The following is a 23,022-nucleotide window of genomic DNA, read 5'->3' on the forward strand; positions in this document are numbered from 1 at the left end:
AATGCCTTGTGCTTACATACAGGCTTCCATCTGACGATCTCATTGGGCTGCACAAATTACTTTCATAAAACCCTTTTGAAGTAAATAGGTATTATAGTTCCATTTTACAGAGGGGAAAACTGAATCACAGAGAGGCTACTTGGTGGCATGTAAGATGTGTTAGGCCAGAATATCTTTACTGAATTCAAAGAAGACAGCAACTTGCTGAAACATCCACTCAGTGGGGAAGTGTTGTCTCTTTGGAATTACTAACTATGAGGCAAAGTCTGAGATCCTTAATATTTTTTTTACTTGTTCCTCACTCATGCAAACTCCCTTTGAAGATACACTGATTAAAGACCTCAGATTTGGCCCTATAGCTGTGAGAGGCTTCTGAAACAACTAAAAGCCATGCATACCATATTGGGAAGCATAAAATCAGAAGGACAAATATCCTCATTTTTATCTATGGAAAGGGGATTGTCATTTTATCTAACTTCCTCAGTCCATTTGTACTGACCACACAGTCACCAATAAAACAAATGAGCCTTGAGTTCCCAGTTTCCTGTTCTCCTCATTTTTTTCTGAAAAACAGAGCAAAGTGAATTTTAAGTTACAAGCAGACCTTTGTAGCAATCACTTTGCAAGATGGATGACCTCTTGCTGACAATTGAAAGGAACTAAGTATCCATGCTGATTCTTTTATACCTATCAGCAGCCTTTGAGAATATAGACCATGAGGTGTTGCTGAAACAGTTGCAGACTGGTAGTGATGGCTGTTTTTTTTTTTCCCTTGAGTGACTCCATTCTTCTGTTGGTGACAGGACCTAGAAAGTGGTGGTGGTTGCTCGTCTGCCTCAAGATGTTTCTTCTGTGATTGGAAATAAGGCTCACATTTCTAACAGTGAGGATGATTAACCATTGAAACAATTTACTTGGGAGGTGATTGGTTCTTTGTCACCTAGGGTATGGCTACCCAGCCATACTCAGGGTTAGTGGGACTTGAGTTAGCTAACCCTTGTTAGAGAACCTGGGTTTGAGCATCTACACTGATCCTTAACCCTACATTAAGAATTTTCTAACCTGGACTTGAACCTGGGGCTCTGGTGTCCGCACTGCAGCATGCAGACCTGAGTCAAACCAACCATATGCCATACTCCCTAGTACCCTCCTGAAATGTGACTGCTCTAGCCCTTTGACTGTGGTGCACTGTGAGAAAACTTTACTGCTTACCCTGCATGTTCCAGGAAGTTTGATCAGCCACCAACACCCCCTCTGTGCAACATGGGGGAAACACCTTTTCAAGAAGTTCTCTCATTTGCACTTTCACTCCTGGGTCAGGAAATGGGAAGAGCTTCACAGAAGCTGTGGTGGACATTTCAGCAGTGTTTTCTGTCCCACCAAAGACACCTGACAGAGCTTTGGATGGAGGAGGAGTACTCAGGCATGACAGACTCTCACTGGCTGATACTGCTTGTTACACTTGGTATAGTCACTGATTTCCCCTACATAGACTGGTGCTGCTGGCACAGGGCCACAAGCACAGACTGGTGGCATCACATTGTCATGCAGACCTGAGATGACAGCAGTGGGTCAAGAACTTTCGCACGAAGAAAGCTACACTTCTGGAGCTTTTTGAGCAGCTTGCTTCCATCCTCCAGTGTAAAGACACATGCAGGAGGCCACCCTTGCTTTTCCTGAAGCAGGTTGCTATGGCTGTATGGAAGCTGGCTACTTCAGACTGCTACTGGTCCATTGCCAACCAGTTTGGGAAGTCTACTATGGGTACAGTGCCTCAGAAACCTTTGCCACCAATCAGGCATGTGATTTACCCCAAAGTGCTGGGCATAAAAAGCATTCCTGAGGTAACTGCTGGCTTTGAGAGAATGTTTCCAAACTGGGCCAGGACCATTGATGGGACTCATGTGCCCATAGTCTGCCTTTTCATGTGCTCCTTGAGGTGCACAAACCACAAAGCATGCTATTCCCTTGGGGACCACAGAGGTTGATTTATGAATGTCAACAAGGGCTGCACTGGAAAAGTTCATGATGCCAGGGTTTTTTGCCAATTGGGAGTCTATTCATGGACAGGCTGGGACACGATTCCCACCAAATAACATTGTTATAATTGGAGTTAGTGTCCCCAGTGTTGTTCTGGGGAGACCCCGTATACTCCCTTTTGCCTTGGCTTATGAAATTGTACCCTGATTTCAGAAGCCATGGCAAAATACAGTTTAATTACACTCGTGGCAGGTGCAGAATGGTGGTTGAATGTGCTTTTGGCAGATTGAATCCCATTGGAGATCTCTATAGACCCATTTGGATTCCAGTGTCATCAGTGCTGTCTGCATTACTGAAGCTTGCTGTGCTCTTCACAATCTTTGTGAACAAAGGGTGAATCACTTCCCCCTGAATGGATCTGGGCAGCGAGGGGCTGCTGAAGCAGTAAACTCACCAAAAAGTGCACCTACCACAGCTGGAGCTGGATGCACCTGGGCAACAGAATCAGGGATGCTTTATGGTCCCCCATCATGGACTTGCACTGCACAATGGCAGAGGATGAATAGTACCTCTAGGAACGTGCTTGTGGAGGGGATGGGGCTAACTTCTTTGGAGGGAGTTCAGTGGTTGGGGAGGCCTTGATTGCAATGTACTTATGATTTAACATGAAATGGGGGTGAGGGATGATAAACCATATGGGTTCATATAAGGAAGTGATTGAAGTGTGAATTGCTGTACCTAACTTTAGGGAGGAATAGTGTCCGCTTACTAATTCCTAATTGTTCCTGATCGTGTGTTTAGTTTTATTTTAAATACACATTGTATTATGAGATGCAGTGATAGCAATAAACTTTCTTGATGACATAAAAAGCTTTATTTATAAACCTGTGTTTAAAGCCATACAACATTCACCCATTGCCAGGCCAGCTGCCATTACAACACCAATTACAACAGAACACTTCCAAAACAACAACAAAAATGTGCATTAACAATGGCAAACATGGCGGAAACCCCCTACCATTGCATGTCCCCGGCCTCCATTCTCCTTTCCCTTCTTCCCCATTTTCTGTGCACTTGGTGCCAGGGGAGAGGGGCATCCACAAGGGTGGGGGTCAAGACAGAGGACTGCATGGACTTTAGTTGCCCTGCCCAGCCACTCATGGGGATTAATTGCATGTACCACCCAGCCAGGGACTTTTCCAAGCTGTTTCTGGACTGAGGGTACAACACAGGGGACTCAGATCATGGGGTCGGAGAGGCAGCAGGTGTCAGTACTCTTGCACTTGTGATTGAGATAAGCTGCTCAAACAGCTCTTTCTGCTGAGCTCTGTCCTCCTCCCTTAACTGCCCTTCCTGTTCCAGGAACTGCGTAGCAAGTGCCTGCTCCCTCACTGAAACCCTGTCCTCATGCTGTGCAGCCAGACTCGGCCTTTCTTCTTGCCTCTCAGCATGCCTCTGCTCCAGGTGCAAGTCCTTCTGTTTCTGGGACTGGACTGGCTTGTGGGCCCTCTCAACCATAAGTCCATCACGGAACAGTTCATGAACTTACGTTGGGCCAGGCTTGTAGTGCATGGAGGTAAAGCTGTGGAGGTACAGCACCCAGTAGAGGATGAGGGGCTTGCAATAAGACAAGACAAAGAGGGTTATTGTCTAAAATAGCTCAGTGCAGGAGCAAAGAAATAATTCTTGTGGAATGTCAAGGACATAAAACATTGCAAAACTGAACTTCAGTCTACTGTGAAAGGGATGCTTTGGTTGACAGAATCTCCCTGGACAAAGCCTGATTAATTGCAGATAAAGAAGTGCAGTGACAATGGGAAAGGTTAAAAATTCAAAGCTGTTTTTATTTTATAACCGTTGCATAACTAATTGGATAATGGGGTGGGGGGGAGACAGTCAGTGGCATTGCTACACAAGCTGTTTCTATCATTTCAGGCCTTCCACATTTTGGAGGATGTAACTGTTCTTGTAGTGCCCTAGTGGCAAAGGGATTTGTTATTCCAAGCTACTGGTGGGGGGAACCTGCAGCATAAGTAGCCAAAATAGTCAAATGTATAGTGACTGGACAGCATATCTAGGAGTTTCGTGGGCTGGTCAACTACTGAGGTAGCACAGGAAAATATGACCTTCCCCACAAAGTGATCTGGAGTTCCTACTTCAGGAAAAGCTTGCAGCTCTCTGTACCCAAGAGAGGGTCATAATTCATGAGGGAATTGAGAAGAAGCTGCTCTAGCTTGCATGTGGCTTAACCTGTTGTGTGTGTTTACATGCAGCCATAACTCCATAGCCTTCCTCCTCCCCACCTCAACACATTTCTGGACAAAAATTCAAACCCGAGTTGTTGAGACAAATGATTTTTGTCTCCTGTGGACTACCTCTAATTGAAATGGAGTATATTTGGAAATGGAACATATTTCCCCAAACACACACACAGCAGAGCTCACTGTTTCCAGGAGGCTTCATAAAGAGTGCTTACAAAGCACAAACTTAAAGGCACGGCAATGTAAAGTTATTATCTTTAAGAAACATGAATGGCCCTAGCATGAATTTGTGTCTTTCTCATAAAAATATACTTTAAAGGTGTTTTTTAGAGTTTGCCTTTCCTGGTCACCATTTTGAACTCCATGAGGTGAGCGGGGGGGGGGGGGGGGAAGTTGTAGGGTTGATTCAGGAATTACTGGGAGAAATTCTATTGCCTGTTTTATGTAAAGACAAGGTGATCATAATGATCTCTTCTGACTGTAAAATTATGAATCTACAAGTGTGCTTAAATGCTGTCCTAGAGTGGGGTTCTACCTGACTTACCCACTATCCAGTGAGTGCTCCAAGTTCTTTTTCAGTTCCACAGTGGTATCATTACAAACTTGGGTCCTGACTCAGGTAGGCATCTCTAGTAAGGAAGGACACCTAAGCACGTGCTTAAGACCCACTGAAGTCACTAGTCTCTTTTGCCTTCCCTAAGTCAATGGGACTTAAGCACATGCTTAAGTATTTTCCTGAATCAAGCTCTTAAAGAGTTTAGTTCATCTACCTTGCTCTTTACAAGATGAATGTTTGAAAATTTCCCAGATTACACATCTGCTCTTCTAGTTCACATCTCAGAGGATAAGGCTGACCACAGAGGGAGCAGAAATGGGGGGAAAAAAAGCTTCTGTGGGCTGGCAGGAAGAAACTGAAACAGCTGCATGCCAGATACACAGGGCTGATCTCTTTTGTGCACGGGTGCTGGGCCATCTGCAGAACATGCACTTGCCAGGTGATTTACTTAGAGTGGAAGGGGATAGGGAGCCTTTAGAGAGGAAGAAAACCCACATCAGAGTGAAGAGGTGGCTTTTTACAGTCTCACCCTGCTCATTTTATCTCCCTTTGTTTCTGATTTTTTTTTCTCCTGCAGGCAGTTAGTGGTGCAGAATGACAGTGAGGGAGGATTTCATGCAGCCTTAGACGATCCTTTTTACACAGGACCATGCCATTCCCTGGTGCACAGAAATAAACAGGAAGGGGGCAAGTTACTGAGAATAATCTGGAGGTTTGAAGCTGTGGAGATCTGGATGTCCTGTGCCTTTGGGTAATGGGGTTTGCCATGCTGCAGAGGGGGCAGAGCGCAAGGCTCTCCAACCACAGGAAGGATCAGACCCAGACTGTTCTTCTTTATAGTCTCCATTTCACCCAGGCCTAGTAATGAGTTCTGTTTTACTTTTCTCTTCCTCTACAAGAAAGCATTCCAGGACTGGAAATACAATAGATCACTGATTTTTATGAACATCATTCTTACGAATAAAAGAAAAGGAGTACTTGTGGCACCTTAGAGACTAACCAATTTGATTAGTCTCTAAGGTGCCACAAGTTCTCCTTTTCTTTTAGAGAATACAGACTAACACGGCTGTTACTCTGAAACCTGTCGTTCTTACGAATGACCAGTTACGTGAACCATTTTTCTTCCACCAAAATCCTCTTCCTGATGCCGGATGTGACTTTCTTTTTTCAGCCAACCTTCAAGCACAGGTTTGAAAAGACTGAGCGATTTGGCAGCAAAGATTGGAGAGACAGTTCTCTCAAACAAATTAAAATAAGGCATACTACATACATTTGTTACCATGCATTAGGTACACTGTAACCAAACAACTAATCAATTAACTTATGCACTGTACCTATTGTAATTTTGAGAGGTTCAATTTTATGAACTCAGTCCCCAGTTAGTTCATAAAATTAGGGTTCTACTGTATTATTTTTACAACAGGTACAACATGGTCAGTAACCATGAGATTTTCCCAGTCTCTTGCCAACAAGCCTTAACACTGACCTCCTAGAGCCAGCAACTGATCCTGCACTCTGGTTACTTATGCACTAATTAGTTCCCCTAGAGAAGCCCTGGTTGAGGGGTGGAAGACTTAATGAGCTAAGGGCCTAATTAGCCCATCAGCTGAGAAGATAGTTAAAAAGCACAGGAAGGCAGTGCAAAGGGAAGAGAGAGGGTCAGCAGATTTGAAGAGAAGTCAGACCTCTGGTTGGTGAGAGTGCTTGCTCTTCTTGGAGATAAGGCTGAGGATAGAAGGACACTATAGATAGAAGAGCTGTATAGGGATTGTGATGGTGGCTTGATGGAGGTAACAAATAAAAACACACACAGGTATTGACAATCAAGAGGTCTCCAAGACTGAGAGGGATCTGAGGGTGGGAGAGAAGCTTGCCCAGTTACGAGGAAAGGAAGTAGTTCCTGTCCGAGAAAGATCCAAGGAAAAGTTCTGTTTTGTCTTTTGTTTTTGTTCTCTCCCCCCTCCTCCATTCTTTCCCCATTACTTTCTAGGGCTTGTCTACACTTACTGGGGGATTGATGTGCAGCAATCGATGCATCAGCAGTCGATTTAGTGGGTCTAGTGAAGACCTGCTAAATTGACTGCAGATCGCTCTCCCATTGACTCTTGTATTCCACCTGAACGAGAAGCACAAGGGGAGTCGATGGGAGGGTGACTCCCGTCAACGTAGTGTAGTGTGGACCCCACAGTAAGTAGATCTAAGCAAATTGTCTTCACCTACGTTATTCATGTAGCTGAAGTTTTGTAACTTAGATCCTCAGGCCTTGTCTACACTACGGAGGGAGATCGATCTATCTTAATGCCCACTGAAGTGAATGCAAAGATATCCATTAATTTCAGTGGACATTGGACCAGTTCCTAATTTGGGATATGGTCGGTTGAATGGGGGAGTCAACATTATGTCCCAGCATGGCTCCCATATTTTCCTCCTCTTCCTTTTCTTGTTCTCTCCTTTCTGTAAATTTAAAACCCTTATCTGATCCTAGGTTGTTCTCTACATCACAGCTTCTGGTGGGATAACTCACATGACTGGAGTACTGTCATAGATGGATACAAACTGTTCAGGAATGACAGGCAGGGCAGAAAAGATGGGGGAGTTGCATTGTATGTAAGAGAGGAGTATGACTGCTCAGAGCACCGGTATGAAACTGCAGAAAAACCTGAGAGTCTCTGGATTAAGTTTAGAAGTGTGAGCAACAAGGGTGATTTCATGGTGGGAGTCTGCTATAGACCACCAGACCAGGGAGATGAGGTGGACAAGGCTTTCTTCAGGCAACTAACAGAAGTTACTAGATCACAGGCCCTGGTTCTCATGGGAGACTTCAATCACCCTGATATCTGCTGGGAGAGCAATATAGCGGTGTACAGACAATACAGGAAGTTTTTGGAAAGCGTAGGGGACACTTGTGCAAGTGCTGGAGGAACCAACTGGGGCAGAGCTCTTCTTGACCTGCTGCTCACAAACTGAGAAGTATTAGTAGAGGAAGCAAAAGTGAATGGGAACCTGGGAGGAAGTGACCATGAGATGGTCGAATTCAGGATCCTGACACAAGGAAGAAAGGAAAGCAGCAGAATATGGACCCTGGACTATAGAAGCAGACTTTGACTCCCTCAGGGAACTGATGGGCAGGATTCCCTGGGAGAATAACAGGAGGGGGAAAGGAGTCCAGAACAGCTGGCTGTATTTTAAAAAATCCTTATTGAGTTTGCAGGAACAAACCACCCCGATGTGTAGAAAGAATAATAAATATGGCAGGCGACCAGCTTGGCTTAACAGTTGTCATAAATATAAAGGGAAGGGTAAACCCCTTTAAAATTCCTTCTGGCCAGAGGAAAAATCCTCTCACCTGTAAAGGGTTAAGAAGCTAAAGGTAACCTCGCTGGCACCTGACCAAAATGACCAATGAGGAGACAAGATACTTTCAAAAGCTGGGAGGAGGGAGAGAAACAAAGGGTCTGTGTCTGTCGGTACGCTGCTTTTGCCGGGGATAGACCAGGAATGGAGTCTTAGAACTTTTAGTAAGTAATCTAGCTAGGTATGTGTTAGATTATGATTTCTTTAAATTAGCTGAGAAAAGCATTGTGCTGAATAGAATAACTATTTCTGTCTGTGTGTCTTTTTTGTAACTTAAGGTTTTGCCTAGAGAGATTCTCTATGTTTTGAATCTAATTACCCTGTAAGGTATCTACCATCCTGATTTTACAGAGGTAATTCCTTTACTTCTATTTACTTCTATTTCTATTAAAAGTCTTCTTGTAAGAAAACTGAATGCTTTTTCATTGTTCTCAGATCCAAGGGTTTGGATCTGTGGTCACCTGTGCAAATTGGTGAGGATTTTTACCAAACCTTTCCCAGGAAGTGTGGTGCAAGGGTTGGGAGGATTTTGGGGGGAAAGATGTGTCCAAACTACGCTTCCCAGTAAACCCAGTTAGAGTTTGGTGGTGGCAATGGATATTCCAAGGACAAAGGATAAAATTAATTTGTGCCTTGGGTTTTAACCTAAGCTGGTAAAAGTAAGCTTAGGAGGTTTTCATGCAGGTCCCCACATCTGTACCCTAGAGTTCAGAGTGGGGGAGGAACCTTGACAACAGTGAAATCCTTGCTGATCTTAAACATAAAAAAAAAAAAGCTTACAAGAAGTGGAAGACTGGACAAATGACCAGGGAGGTGTATAAAAATATTGCTCAGGCATGCAGGAGTGAAATCAGGAAGGCCAAATCACACTTGGAGTTGCAGCTAGCAAGAGATGTTAAGAGTAACAGGAAGGGTTTCTTCAGGCATGTTAGCAACAAGAAGAAAGCCAAGGAAAGTGTGGGCCCCTTCCTGAATGAGGGAGGCAACCTAGTGACAGAGGATGTGGAAAAAGCTAATATACTCAATGCTTTTTTTTTGCCTCTGTCTTCTCAAACAAGGTCAGCTCCCAGACTACTGCACTGGGCAGCACAGCATGGGGACGAGGTGACCAGCCCTTTGTGGAGAAAGAAGTGGTTCAGGACTATTTAGAAAAACTGGACGAGCACAAGTCCATGGAGCCAGATGCATTGCATCCAAGGGTGCTAAAGGAGTTGGCAAATGTGATTGCAGAGCCATTGGCCGTTATCTTTGAAAACACATGGCGATCGGGGGAGGTCCCGGAAGACTGGAAAAAGGCTAATGTAGTGCCCATCTTTAAAAAAGGGAAGAAGGAGGATCTGGGAAACTACAGGCCAGTCAGCCTCACCTCAGTCCCTGGAAAAATCATGGAGCAGGTCCTCAAGGAATCAATTCTGAAGCACTTAGAGGAGAGGAAAGTGATCAGGAACAGTCAGCATGGATTCACCAAGGGCAAGTCATGCCTGACTAACCTAATTGCCTTCTATGATGAGATGACTGGCTCTGTGGATGAGGGGAAAGCAGTGAACGTGTTGTTCCTTGACTTTAGCAAAGCTTTTGATACAGTCTCCCACAGTATTCTTGTCAGCAAGTTAAAGTAGAATGGGCTGGATGAATGGACTATAAGGTGGATAGAAAGCTGGCTAGATCGTCGGGCTCAACGGGTAGTGATTAATGGCTCCATGTACAGTTGGCAGCCGGTATCAAGCGGAGTGCCCCAAGGGTCGGTCCTGGGGCCGGTTTTGTTCAATATCTTCATTAATGATCTGGAGGATGGTGTGGATTGCACCCTCAGCCAGTTTGCAGATGACACTAAACTGGGAGGAGTGGTAGATACGCTGGAAGGTAGGGATAGGATACAGATGGACCTAGACAAATTAGAGGATTGGGCCAAAACAAATCTGATGAGGTTCAACAAGGACAAGTGCAGAGTCCTGCAATTAGGACGGAAGAATCCCATGCACTACTACAGACTAGGGACCGAATGGCTAGGCAGCAGTTCTGCAGAAAAAGACCGAGGGGTTACAGTGGATGAGAAGCTGGATATGAGTCAACAGTGTGCCTTGTTGCCAAGAAGGCTAACAGCATTTTGGGCTGTATAAGTAGGGGCATTGCCAGCAGATCGAGGGATGTGATCGTTCCCCTCTATTCGACATTGGTGAGGCCTCATCTGGAGGACTGTGTCCAGTTTTGGGCCCCACACTACAAGAAGGATGTGGAAAAATTGGAAAGCGTCCAGTGGAGGGCAACAAAAATGATTAGGGGGCTGGATCACGTGACTTATAAGGAGAGGCTGAGGGAACTGGCATTGTTTAGTCTGCAGAAGAGAAGAAAGGGGGGATTTGATAGCTGCTTTCAACTACCTGAAGGGGGGTTCCAAAGAGGATGGATCTAGACTGTTCTCAGTGGTAGCAGATGACAGAACAAGGAGTAATGGTCTCAAGTTGCAGTGGGGGAGGTTTAGGTTGGATGTTAGGAAAAACTTTTTCACTAGGAGGGTGGTGAAGCACTGGAATGGGTTATCTAGGGAGGTGGTGGAATCTCCTTCCTTTGAGGTTTTCAGGGTCAGGCTTGACAAAGCCCTGGCTGGGATGATTTAGTTGAGGATTGGTCCTACTTTGAGCAGGAGGTTGGACAAGATGACCTCCTGAGGTCCCTTCCAACCCTGATATTCTATGATTCTCTCTCAATTCAAATATGGAAAAGGGTATTTATAAAACCAGCACATAGCCAGGTTTCTGGTTATTAGAGGTGGAGCTAGTGTATATAGTTGACTTCACTCAGAGTCACAATCTGGGTTTAGCTTTGGAAGGAATAGGAGAATCAGTGTTTCACTCTTTGAGTGGTGAAAGCCAGCTATTTGTGTATATTCCTCACTACATGGTAGTATCTCACTTGTGTTTATTATTCAGCCTTACTTTCACTTTGAGGAGACTAAAAAATAACCAAACAAAAATCTCTTGGTTTAATTGTACTTATCTAGAGAAGAAGTCTATTATTTGACATCCTCTGCTCTCTGCCACCCAGGATATGTGACAGGCCTGTGTACTGAGATGGCCAACAAGTGTCTGTCTAGTGTCAGCTGTGCTAGTTGTTGTTCTGATGAGACTTGTCGTCTTGGAACTGAGCTGAAACCACTGAAGTCATTTCACATAGTAGGCCACCGAATAGCTAGCTATCTGCTGGTAATACCTTGTTGTCATTTTTGACCTGGCAGGATCTGAACTGCTAAGCTGTGCCTGCCTTTTCTCTCACATACACCTAACACAGGAGTAAATCCAGTGAAATCAACTGGCATGACTCCTGCTGTCTTGCAGCTTGTGTAGTTATTTTCACCTGTACAGAGTGGGTGTAAAATGCTATCAGATCAGACTAGTAGCATTTTACACCTAAGGAGGCTATGTGGCCCAGTTCATAAGGGTGGTTATCGATGTTCTGCTGTCAAACTGGGATGGTGTATCTAGTGGGGTCTCCTAGGGGTTTGTCCGAGGTCTGATCCTACTCAATATTTTTTGTTAATGACCTGGATAATGGTGTGGATAGTGTGCTTATAAAATATGTGGGTGCCACCAAGCTGGGAGGGGTTGCAAGCACTTTAGAGAACAGGATTAAAATTCAAAATGACCTCAACAAATTGGAGAATAGGTCTGAAATCTCAACAAGATTAAATGCACTAGACAAGTCTAAAGTATTTCACTTAGAAAGGAAACTACAAAACTACAACTACAAAATGAGGAAGTACAGGCTAGGTGTTAGTACACCTGAAAGGGATCCAGGGCTTATAGTTGAGCACAAGTTGATTATAAATTAACAATATGATTCAGTTGCAAAAAAGGTTAATATTACTGTGGGCTGTATTAACAGGACTGTTGTATGTAAGACATGGGAGGTAACTGTCCTGCTTTACTCAGCTGCAATATTGTGTCCAATTCTGGAAAGATGTGGACAAATTGGAGAGAATATATATGAGTGCAAGAAAAATGATAAAAGGCTTAGAATATCTGACCGATGAGTAAGGCTACTTGTGATTAAAATGTATTTTTAGTAAAAGTCATGGACAGATCACGGGCAGTAAACAAAAATTCACAGCCCGTGAAAGTTAAGATGACCAATTTATCAATGGATTTAATACCCTGTCCCTGCCCTGTCAAGATCCTGAGGTCATGCTGCCTTGTTTTTAATGATTTGCATTTAACTCATATTTTTAAGATGCCCAGAGCCCTCTCTCCATAGGCACCAAGAAATGAAAAAGTAATTCCACATCAGTATGCTATTTTATGAGTGAATTGGAATCTAAGCCCCAGATCTGAAGCTGTACCAGTGCTATATTTGATACAGGTGGTGGGGGCAAAAATGACTCTCATCTTTGTGTTCCCTTAATCCCCAGATCAGGGCCCAGTCTGTTCCCAACCCCCAGTGTAAATCAGAGCCACACCTGGGGCACATGCTACATTCTGGTGATATGGGCAGAGCTCTTCTTGACCTGCTGCTCACAAACCGAGAAGTATTAGTAGGGGAAGCAAAAGTGGATGGGAACCTGGGAGGCAGTGACCATGAAATGGTCGAGTTCAGGATCCTGACACAAGGAAGAAAGGAAAGCAGCAGAATATGGACCCTGGACTACAGAAAAGCAGACTTTGACTCCCTCAGGGAACTGATGGGCAGGATTTCATGCAGCCTTAGACAATCCTTTTTACACTTTTTGGGGGCTAGGGCAAAGAAATACTTCCCCACTGACCTCAGAACCCATAGCCTCTGCAGCCCCAGCATACCCCACATTGGTTAGAGGAGCAGAAAATCCATACATCCTCTAGCCACGCTTTCATTGTCCCTCTACACATTACTGTTCAGAGTGTCCCCATGGAGCTGGGCTCAGGACTTTACAGGGGCAGTACATCTGGGCTCCCAAATCTAGCCCTCCCTTGTGCAGCAGATATTGGGCCCTAGACCAGACTTTATTTTAACAGTTTTTGTATACTATATGTCATACACACTGAGCGCTTTTGAAAATGCCTACCCACAATGTTGACTTAACTCTACTCCCATCAAAGTACATGAGGGCCAGTGCTGACCACTTGTGAAAATCCAACCCTGTGTATTCATAGCTATATAGATAAAGAATACCCACTCTGTTATATATATTTATGCATGGGAAAATACAAATATCTTTGTCCTTATATATTTAAAAGCTATGGCATTTTATTCTGGATAATAAAACGAAGGGAAAAACTTGACTTAATTCACAAGCTACTGCTAGGATGTTGTAAATTTACTGAAGGTAGAGGATTGTACCTATTCCAATGAAAAGATTGACATTGAGACAAAAGTTAGTCATTACTGGAGCAAAATACAGACTGGGTGTGTTCCCACCCCCACCCTCCCACCGGACACTGGTTCATTTTCTACAGAGCTATTGACACAATGTTTGTGCTGCAGCTGTATGTAACTTTATCCAATTGATAGTTTTTTCATGTATTGCCACTCAGCTCATGAGACAAAAGTAGGATAATAAAAAAGGGTATTCGCAAACTTTGACATTAAAAATCAACATATTAAACTGCAATCAGTTCCCTTACAGTTTAATTAGAAATACACACTTTTCCCCAAATCAAAAGTTATCCTACCTTACCATTTCAAGCTAATCCATTTACGCTAATTTACTAAGAACTGACACTTGGCTTAGTTGGCATAACACTTGTAAAATAATATATGTTTGGTTAAAAAGGAGGTTAATGAGAAAAGTTTATTACTTATTGGAAAACCATCTGAATTCATAGCCACATGTATTCATATAAATTATGTGACATCCGAAATAAATTCAAGGAATTTTTTAATGGATTTCCTGTGTTGTTTATATTTGTTTGGTCTATTTATTCCATAGACAACACTCACCAGAAATCAAACTGCAAAAAAGTGTTGATTTTCCTTTGCAAATTACTAATAGCAGTATTCATTTTCAGTGTGTGACAGTGGATATTGCAATAGACACCTTATCTGTGGAACAATAAATAGAATAAAGCAAAAGATGTGACTGGCACAAGGATTAATTTTATTAAATAAAATAAATCCTATTACTTTCCTAATCTTGTAAATTTTGTTATTGACTTCAAAAGATACAGAACTGGAACCTTTATATTGCATGCATTGGATTTTACAGAACAATATTTATTATGAGCAGACTTCATTACCAGCTTATATTACAGTTACTGGGACACCTACAATACAAAACATAGTGGAATTTGTGAATTTTTTTTAAAAAATACAAAATTGTGAATTTAAAAACACACAATGACATTAATTTGAAAAAACCTACAATGTAAGCCAAGGAATATAGGACTTTGAATTTCCCTTTTAAGATTTACAAGGGGAATGTGTCATATTTTTTTTAGTTTTTAAATGTTAAAGCAATTCCGCATTTTTCACAATTGGTATAAAAATTGTTCATGTTTATTAATAACCTTAAAACATCACCTCTTGGTTTTGTCATTTTTCAAAAGAAGTTATTCAGTTATTAATGGTCTTTCCTTAACTTGCTAGGCCTGATTCTACAGTCCTTTATTTTCTCACTGATGCTAATGGGAGTTTTACCAAGTAAAGACAAGAGTATATTAGACCTTCCATCTCCACTCACATGTACACCATTCGGTGATTCTTTTCAATCTCCTTGGGTGCATATTATTTTAGTATGAACATCCAAGAAGTGTCTGGACATTACACAGTACATAAAACCTACCAGCACCAGAACATATGGAGCCTATAATAGACAGCATCACCATGAGGGCAACACGTGATCCTTTGATGCAACCCAGTTTTTAGATGTGTTGTTTCTTTAGTCATCTCAGCTGTTGGATCTAATAGCAAACCTGTAAAACAAAAGGAAAAAGGATCGTGTTGGATTTTCAAGAGTGCACACTATAGGCCTAACTCTGCTCCCATTGAAATCAATGGTAAAGCTCCTGTTGGCTTCAATGAGAGCAGAGTTAGGCCAATGATGAACACTTTTGAAAATCCCAATACTGATAAGTAAATTACATTTATGTTTCAAGATGAAATATATGGAAATCACTTCCTCCTTCATTTACCTACCTAGGATGTTTCTTTAGCAGAGGGTGAAACTAAATGCAGTTTATGTAGAACAAGTGGAACTTTATTAAGCCCTTTGGACTGCTCTGTCCACGTGGCTGAGCTGCTTCTAGTCTAACTCCTGGGGTTCCCTGTTTTCCTGGTGTCATGTCAATAATAATTCCCACAGGAAGCATGTATCAGATGGTAGCCATGTTAGTCTGTATCCACAAAAACAACAAGGAGTCCAATGACACCTTAAAGACTAACAGATTTATTAGGGCATAAGCTTTCGTGGGTAAAAAACCACTTCTTCAGATGCATGGAGTGAAAATTACAGATGCAGGCATTATTATACTGACACATGAAGAGAAGGATAAATCCTTGTGAGGTAACTCCCTTCTCTTCGTGTGTCAGTATAATAATGCCTGCATCTGTAATTTTCACTCCATGCATCTGAAGAAGTGGATTTTTACCCACGAAAGCTTATGCCCAAATAAATCTGTTAGTCTTTAAGGTATCCCTGCACTCCAGGGAGCATGGGCACTCCGACTCCAGTTCCTCTGATCATGTTACATGTTCACTATCTTACAAATATTTTAACATTGAAAAGAGATTATTGACTCCTCAATCCCCACCCCATGTCCCTTTGAGATTGCTAGCACATAGCTGAGTTAGAGTCTTGTCTTTATTACTGACTCAGCTGATTGCATAGTCTTTGAGATAGTTTGGTTTGTTCAATAGAGGACCACAGTGGGAGTGACATATCTCTGTCTTCCTGTCTCTGAGTCCAGCATACTCTCTGGGGGTTGGCAGCCAAATGGTTGTTTCTGTTCTATGATGATCTCTGTAGGCTTACTTTCAATGGTGTGTTGGCTGGCTTGTAAGTGCCTCCTGTTTGTAGGGATCATTTGCCATGGCACCCCTCATAACTTCACTAGTTCTGAGCTGGACTGTTTTGATAACCTTGTGATGGGGTATTCCTGTGAGCCAAAAGTGCTAAGAAAGGGTCTGAACCAGAAGAAACAGCTGTGTAGCAGTCTCTTACCTGTTTTCACAGCTATTCTACCTTACCGTAACTCTGCAGGTATGTTGGGGAGGCGTATGGTTTGTCCAACTCCTATATGAGTGAAAATTTCCTGAATTCTTCTGAGGCAAATTGGGGTCTGTTGTCAGTGAATACAATGTGAAGAATGCCATATCTCACAAAGTGGCCTTTAGTTTGCCAATCACTGACTTGCTCCTTGTCAGGCAGGGCATCAACACCCCTACAAAAGTTGAATACTAGCCCGCTGTAATCAAGTACTGCTTTTCCTTGAAGGTAAAGAAATCTGCTCCCACATTTTCCAATAGTCCCATTGTTAGATTGCATCTGAGCTCTTATGGGTGTGTTTGAATCCAATTCACCCTTTGGAATTACATAAGAGCAGCCATACTGGATCAGACCAATGGTCCATCTAGGGTCATATCCTGTCTCTGACAGTGGCTAGATGCTTCCAAGGCAATGAACAGAACAGGGCCATTTCAAGTGATCCATCTCCTGCCATCCAGTCCCAGCTTCTGGCAGTCGGAGGCTTAGGGACACCCAGAGCATAGGGTTCCATCCCTGACCACCTTGGCTAATAGCCATTGATCGATGTATACTCCATGAATATATCTAATTCATTTTAACCCAGTTATACTTTTGGCCCAGAACAATCTCAAACCAAGTTCTATTGACACATTACAGCCAAGAGGATCTGAGCACCATCATTGCCAGGAGGTGCTGAAGATGGATCGGTCATGTGCTTCTGATGGAAACTGATTCCATCATCAGAGTAGCAATAAGATGGACACCTGAAGGCAAGTGAAAATGAGGCTGCCCGAAAAAGACATGGCGAAAAGCTGTGAAAGCCTAGTTCTTGTGCTAAAGTGAAGGGGTAAATAACACTTTCCTATTCACTGTGCAAGAGGCCCTTCTATCAAACTGAAATTGCACAGAGCATTTCCCTATTAACATTGTTGCAGACACTGAGGTTTGCATTTTCCCTTGTTGTTCTCCAGTTCTGACAGCCTGAACCTGATATGTTCTTGGACTTAAGGAGAGAGTCATAACATCATCACTACTGTCTGATATGTCATCCCTCTCTTGTAAAGGTCTGACAATCTTTCTGGGACCTTCCTCTACTCTTGCATGCACTCCTAAATGGTTCAGCTTGCCATATTCCTTGCAATGCTGTGCTAATGAATTAACTTCTTTATCTGCTCATATTCCCCCACATTAAATGCATCTCATTATGGGTATGGAACCTTGGCCACCTCTTCTTGTTTGCCTCTTACCTCCAGAGTGCCTCCTCATATTGGGATGTGGTATTCTAGGGTTTCTGCAGTCCAGCACCCCTTTTATCCATCCTGATTCCACAACAATCTGCTGCTTCCGTGGCCTACCTCTCTGACCAGGTTGCATCTCAATTCATTCCCCTTCCAGGGGAAACCAAAAAGTCCAAAGAACAAGCCAGAAATCTAATGGCCTATAAGCTCTCCCTCATTCTCTCTCTTGAACTCAGAGTTCTTGGCCTCTTTTACTCTTAATGCCTGTGCTTTCCCTCTTGGTTTGCAGGAGAGATAGGGGAAGCCAGGTCTGCCCTCTCTTCTGGGTTCCATCTCAGAGAGCCTTTTTAGGAGGCTAAGGTCTGTTTCTTCCACCACTTCCCTAAGCTGCTCCTACCTTCACCCTTCTTGTTGGCATCTTCATCAGATCTGCTGGCTTTGCTATCCTAAAGTTTAACATAACCCAGTCACTGTCCAATTTTAAACAAAGTGTGGGGCTTGGCATACAGAGACCTCAGCCTGCTTAGTACCATGGCAAATCCACCATTAAAAATCCTTTAACCATTTATTAAAGATACAGAAAAGTAGAACCAGTTGGAATGTAAAGTGTTAAGTAAGGCTTTTATTTTAACAACATCCCATGTTCCCTTTCCCATTAGCAGGACAGAGTATTTAGAAGGAGCCTCCTTTCCCACACCCCCTTCTTTGACAGTCATTTAGATGGTAATAATTATCCTTTTTGGAGAAAAGAGAAGACATTAATTGAAATAGGCTGGAACTGCTGTTATTGCTGTTGTTGTAAAAGTTAAAGTCCAATCTCATTTCCTAGAAGACAAAACAAGACAGACACACAGAAGGGGAAAGGGAAAAAACCCAGCAAAGATAGAAACTTCAGCTTCTATTTCAGGAGTTGATTTTCCTTTGCAACATCACTGCTAGAAAAACACAGGCACCTCACAGGGTCTTCTCAGCCATTCTGAGACCTGGCAAACTTGTACCAGTATCGGGCTGTTTAGGGCATTTCTTTTAGTTGCTTACAGCAGTGCTGCAAAAATATACAGTCTTAGCCAGCTAAGATAGTCTCTTATTAGACAGAAGGAAAAAGGAGAGGGATAAAAAAGAGAAGGACTAAGTTGGGGAAGGAAAAGGACACATTGGGAAGGAGATGGGGGAGGAGGGAAAGAAGCAATGTCTCGCATTCCACATGCTATTTGGGGAATAGCTGGAGCCAGTGTCTATGAAGGTGTCATCTGGGCCTCCCTCTGGCACGGTCTGGTCAGGGCACCTCTCAATATTAGGATGAAGAAGGTACAAGGCCCTACGAGATGGTGGGGGCAGAAGCCATGATGATGAAGCTTGCTCCAATAGCCAGTTTTTCTTCCCCAAAGTCTTTCCATTCGGAACCCACAAGGGAGTGATGGGTGGAATAGCCCATCCCCTCATTATTTTGTCCTTGAACTAGGCCTACTTTCAGACACAACAAGTGTGGTTTACTGATTTCTGGTTCCACACGGTTCATGTTTATCTAGCATGATCTTAACACAGTCCTTGAATTATATCAGTAGGCCTTTTCGTTTGGACTAATTTAATGTGTCTTGCTTTTGCACCTTTTTCCACCAACATTTGTTGTTGTAGGTTATAATGACATCTTTTGACCTTACATTCATGTTTTACAGTTGAGCTCAAAATTAGGGTGTCCCTCTGTCTGGAGTGGCTCACCACTGTGTTGATGCCCCTCCCCAAACTGGTGGTATATTCTATTATTTAGATTTCATCAAGCAGGTAACACTTGTGAACTTCTGGATCACTATACCAGTCTTACTATGGAGTCAGACAGTCCCGTTAGCCTATCTTGCCACCCAGATAAGCTGAACTGTGTGATTAAAAGTTATTAAAACCAAAAATCATACCACATCAGGTTTCTCCCAGTTCCAAGAGACCAATCACTTACCCTAGATCAATTGGTACTCCAGACCTAAATCAGGGAGCCTGTCAAGTCCCCAAAATTTCAGGTAGCAGCAAGTGTGCATAAGGCAAAGTACATAGGGAGTCTATCCCCTCCCCTTCTCACTGGCCTTTACTGAAAAACCTGCATCATTCCACAGTCTTATTCTGCTTTGGGGAACAATAGTTCCTCATGGCTCTTAGGGCTGCTGTTAGTCTTGAGGCAGATATATAGTGAGCTTGGTGGTGAGCTTCAAAGTGCTGCAAGGTAAAGTAACAGTTTTCCTTTCCCGCTGTTGTCATCTCCTGCAGGTCTGTGTACTTCTCAAACTCCTCCGTCCCCTTGGCCACAGTCCAAGTCTAGCAGCTGGTAGCGTGACCACATGGTTTGTGTATGACCAAGTTCCATGGCTCACACTACCAGCTGCTGGACTTCAAAGAACTCACAGCTTAGTTGCTGCCACCACGTTTCATTAGCAAAGAGTGATGCTGAATGCAAGTTAAGTTGACTAAGTGAACTTCATTAAATGTAGTACACTTCTTTTCCCACGTGGCTGAACTGCTTCCAGCCTAAAGCCCCACATTCCTCGTTTTCCTGGTGGCCCATCAACAACAGCTCCTCCATGGGCCATCTGACTCCAATTCCACTGATAATGATACAAAGTGTTTCTGGATTTTGAGTTTGCCTTGCAAGCCAAGGACACCATAACAATTTAGGAGCCCAGTTTTCCAACCACTTCTGCACATGCTGAACTTTAAGCATAAGTAGTCCCAGTGAAGTGATTGGGACTCTTCACGTACTTAAAGTGAAGCACATGCATAAGCGTGGGATCAAGGTCTAAGACCCCAATCCTACAAAGGATCTGTAAGCATGGAAATTTACTCCCACGTGCAGTCCCATTGACTTCAATCATTACTGTGTGAAACAAAGGAATGTTAATCCTGCCTTAAGGGCAAACCTCAATGCAACCTTAACTATGGAGTCATTAGGGCTACTGCAGTGACTTTAAACTTGAAATTCACTCTTTGGATCCTATTGTCCCTCATCAATGACTGAAACTGCTATCTCCATTTGTAAAGTCAACAGGCTCCAGAGCATTCTTTCAAACCTACTTCACTGTCCAATTCTGCTGTGGAAGATTTCACACTTACTTAATTAGGACTGGAAGACAGACACTATGGATGTGTGTATGGATGGATGAGAGTGTGTAGATATAACTTTTATATCTATAACTGTCTAGCTGTACCCAGGCACACTGTATAGATTAACTAACATGTTACTAGAACTCATCAGGAAAACTGCATCCAAACAAAAAGTCCAATACGGAAAAGGATATTAAAAGATCTCATTGTCTAAGATTTTATTCTGCACATGGATTAATCTGATCACAGGATATGATGCTTATATTGTGTTCTTTCCCTGCTGGCAATCTGTACTTATGGGGAAAAAACAGTTTTTAAATGTGGAACAACTAAGCTGATACTTGAAATTGTACAACCCAAGAAAACTCTGTTGTGATCTTTGTCATTAAACGGGTATTTGGAAGCTTGTGATAGCTTGTATTTTAAATTATAATATAGGGTGCAAGAGGTGATTAGGGCCATCAGACTCTCCTATTAGTAGGGCCCGACCAAATTCATGACTGTGAAAAACATGTCCCGGATCATGAAATCTGTCCCCCTGTGAAATCTGGTCTTCTGTGTATTTTTACCCTCTACTATACAGATTTCATGGGGGAAACCAATGTTTCTGAAACTGGGGGTCCCAATCCAAAAGGGGTTAGTGGGGGAGTTGCCAGCTTATTGTAGGAGAGTCATGGTATTGCCAACTTTACTTCTGCACTGCCTTCAGAGTTGGGTGGTTGGAGAATGGCAGCTACTGGCTAGGCGCCAAGCTCTGAAGGCAACAGCACAGAAGTAAGGGTGGCAATACCATACCATGATGGCGGCACTGCCTTCAGAGCTGGGCCAGCAGTCGCTGCTCTCTGGCTGCCCAGCTCTGAAGGCAGTGCCGCCACCAGCAGCAGCGCAGAAGCAAGGGTAGCAATAACGTGACACCCCTACAATAACTTTGTAACCCCACCACAACACCCTTTTGGGTCAGGACATCTGCCAGTTACAACACCATGAAATTTCAGATTTAAATATCTGAAATCATTACATTTATGATTTTTAAAATCCTATGACCGTGAAATTGACCCTGAATTTGGTAGGGCCCTACCTACTAGATACAGCCTCAAATAAATTCTTCCCTACAGAAATGTAATACAGGAAGAACCAACCCTGTTCCTCCAGTGTATAATACACTCAAGTGACATCAGATTTACATCAATTGCTGGAAATGGCCCAACTTGATTATCATACACATTGTAAGGAGAGTGATCACTTTAGATAAGCTATTACCAGCAGGAGAGTGGGGTGGGGGGAGAGAAAACCTTTTGTAGTGGTAAACACCCATTTTTTCATGCTTTGTGTGTATAAAAAGATCTTCTATATTTTCCACAGTATGCATCCGATGAAGTGAGCTGTAGCTCACGAAAGTTTATGCTCAAATAAATTGGTTAGTCTCTAAGGTGCCACAAGTACTCCTTTTCTTTTATCAGATAAACTCATCACCTTATAACTATTACTAATATATGGATATGTACTCCTTAATATACAATTTTAATCCCTTGGGGGCACCATTTCTTATGCTGTCTGGTATGTTTGCTTCATTTTCCTTCTTCTTGCCTTTTATTAACACATGGCTAAATCCCCCAGTCTAAATGTGCTCACTATGGATCCACTCCTACAAGGGATGGAGACCACGAGCCTGGTTCATTTCTTACTTACACTAATTCTGCTAGTGTAATGGTGTTGACTTTGCTGGAGTCACTTCTGCTTGACACCAGCATAAATGAGAGGAGAATCAGTCCCAATAATTTTACTGGAAGTGAAAATAATTTAGTACCATACAGGACATGCACAGCGCACTGTAGATGGGGTCATACTGTAGTAGGTTAATTTAGGAATCTGTGGGCTTGGGCAATTTATGGATGAGTGTACATGTTTCAAAATGATAAGCCTAAGTCTTGTATCAAAGCAGACTAAAAATCATTCCACAAAATAACTCCACTTCTCAGGGTGAAGGACACAAGATAAACTGCATTAAATAGATCAGACACCCCAAAATTGAAGGAAATGCTAGGAGTCTGATAATGATGTCACTAGAAAAGCCAGAGCAACAACGCATAAGAACAGCATTCTGCTGTGTCAGCATTAACTGCTTACTGTACAATACCTAAACAACTGGGGATAATATTGGAGATTATGATAATACTTAGCATTTATACAGCTCTTTTCATTCTCCTGCCTGCTTACGGTTCCACCTCACTCAGGTCTCTCTCAGTCCTTTTTAAGCAGCCTGGGTGTCCATTAAGCTAGTACCTGATAACTTCAGGGGGCTCCCTGTTTATCATGCAAAAACATAAACTTGCTGGTAAATCTGACTTCTAGTTTTTGGATAGTGCAGAGATTAGAATAAAGATTTGAAACAAA

Source organism: Lepidochelys kempii, chromosome 4 (genome assembly GCF_965140285.1).
Source record: "Lepidochelys kempii isolate rLepKem1 chromosome 4, rLepKem1.hap1, whole genome shotgun sequence".
Classification (NCBI taxonomy): Eukaryota; Metazoa; Chordata; order Testudines; family Cheloniidae; genus Lepidochelys; species Lepidochelys kempii.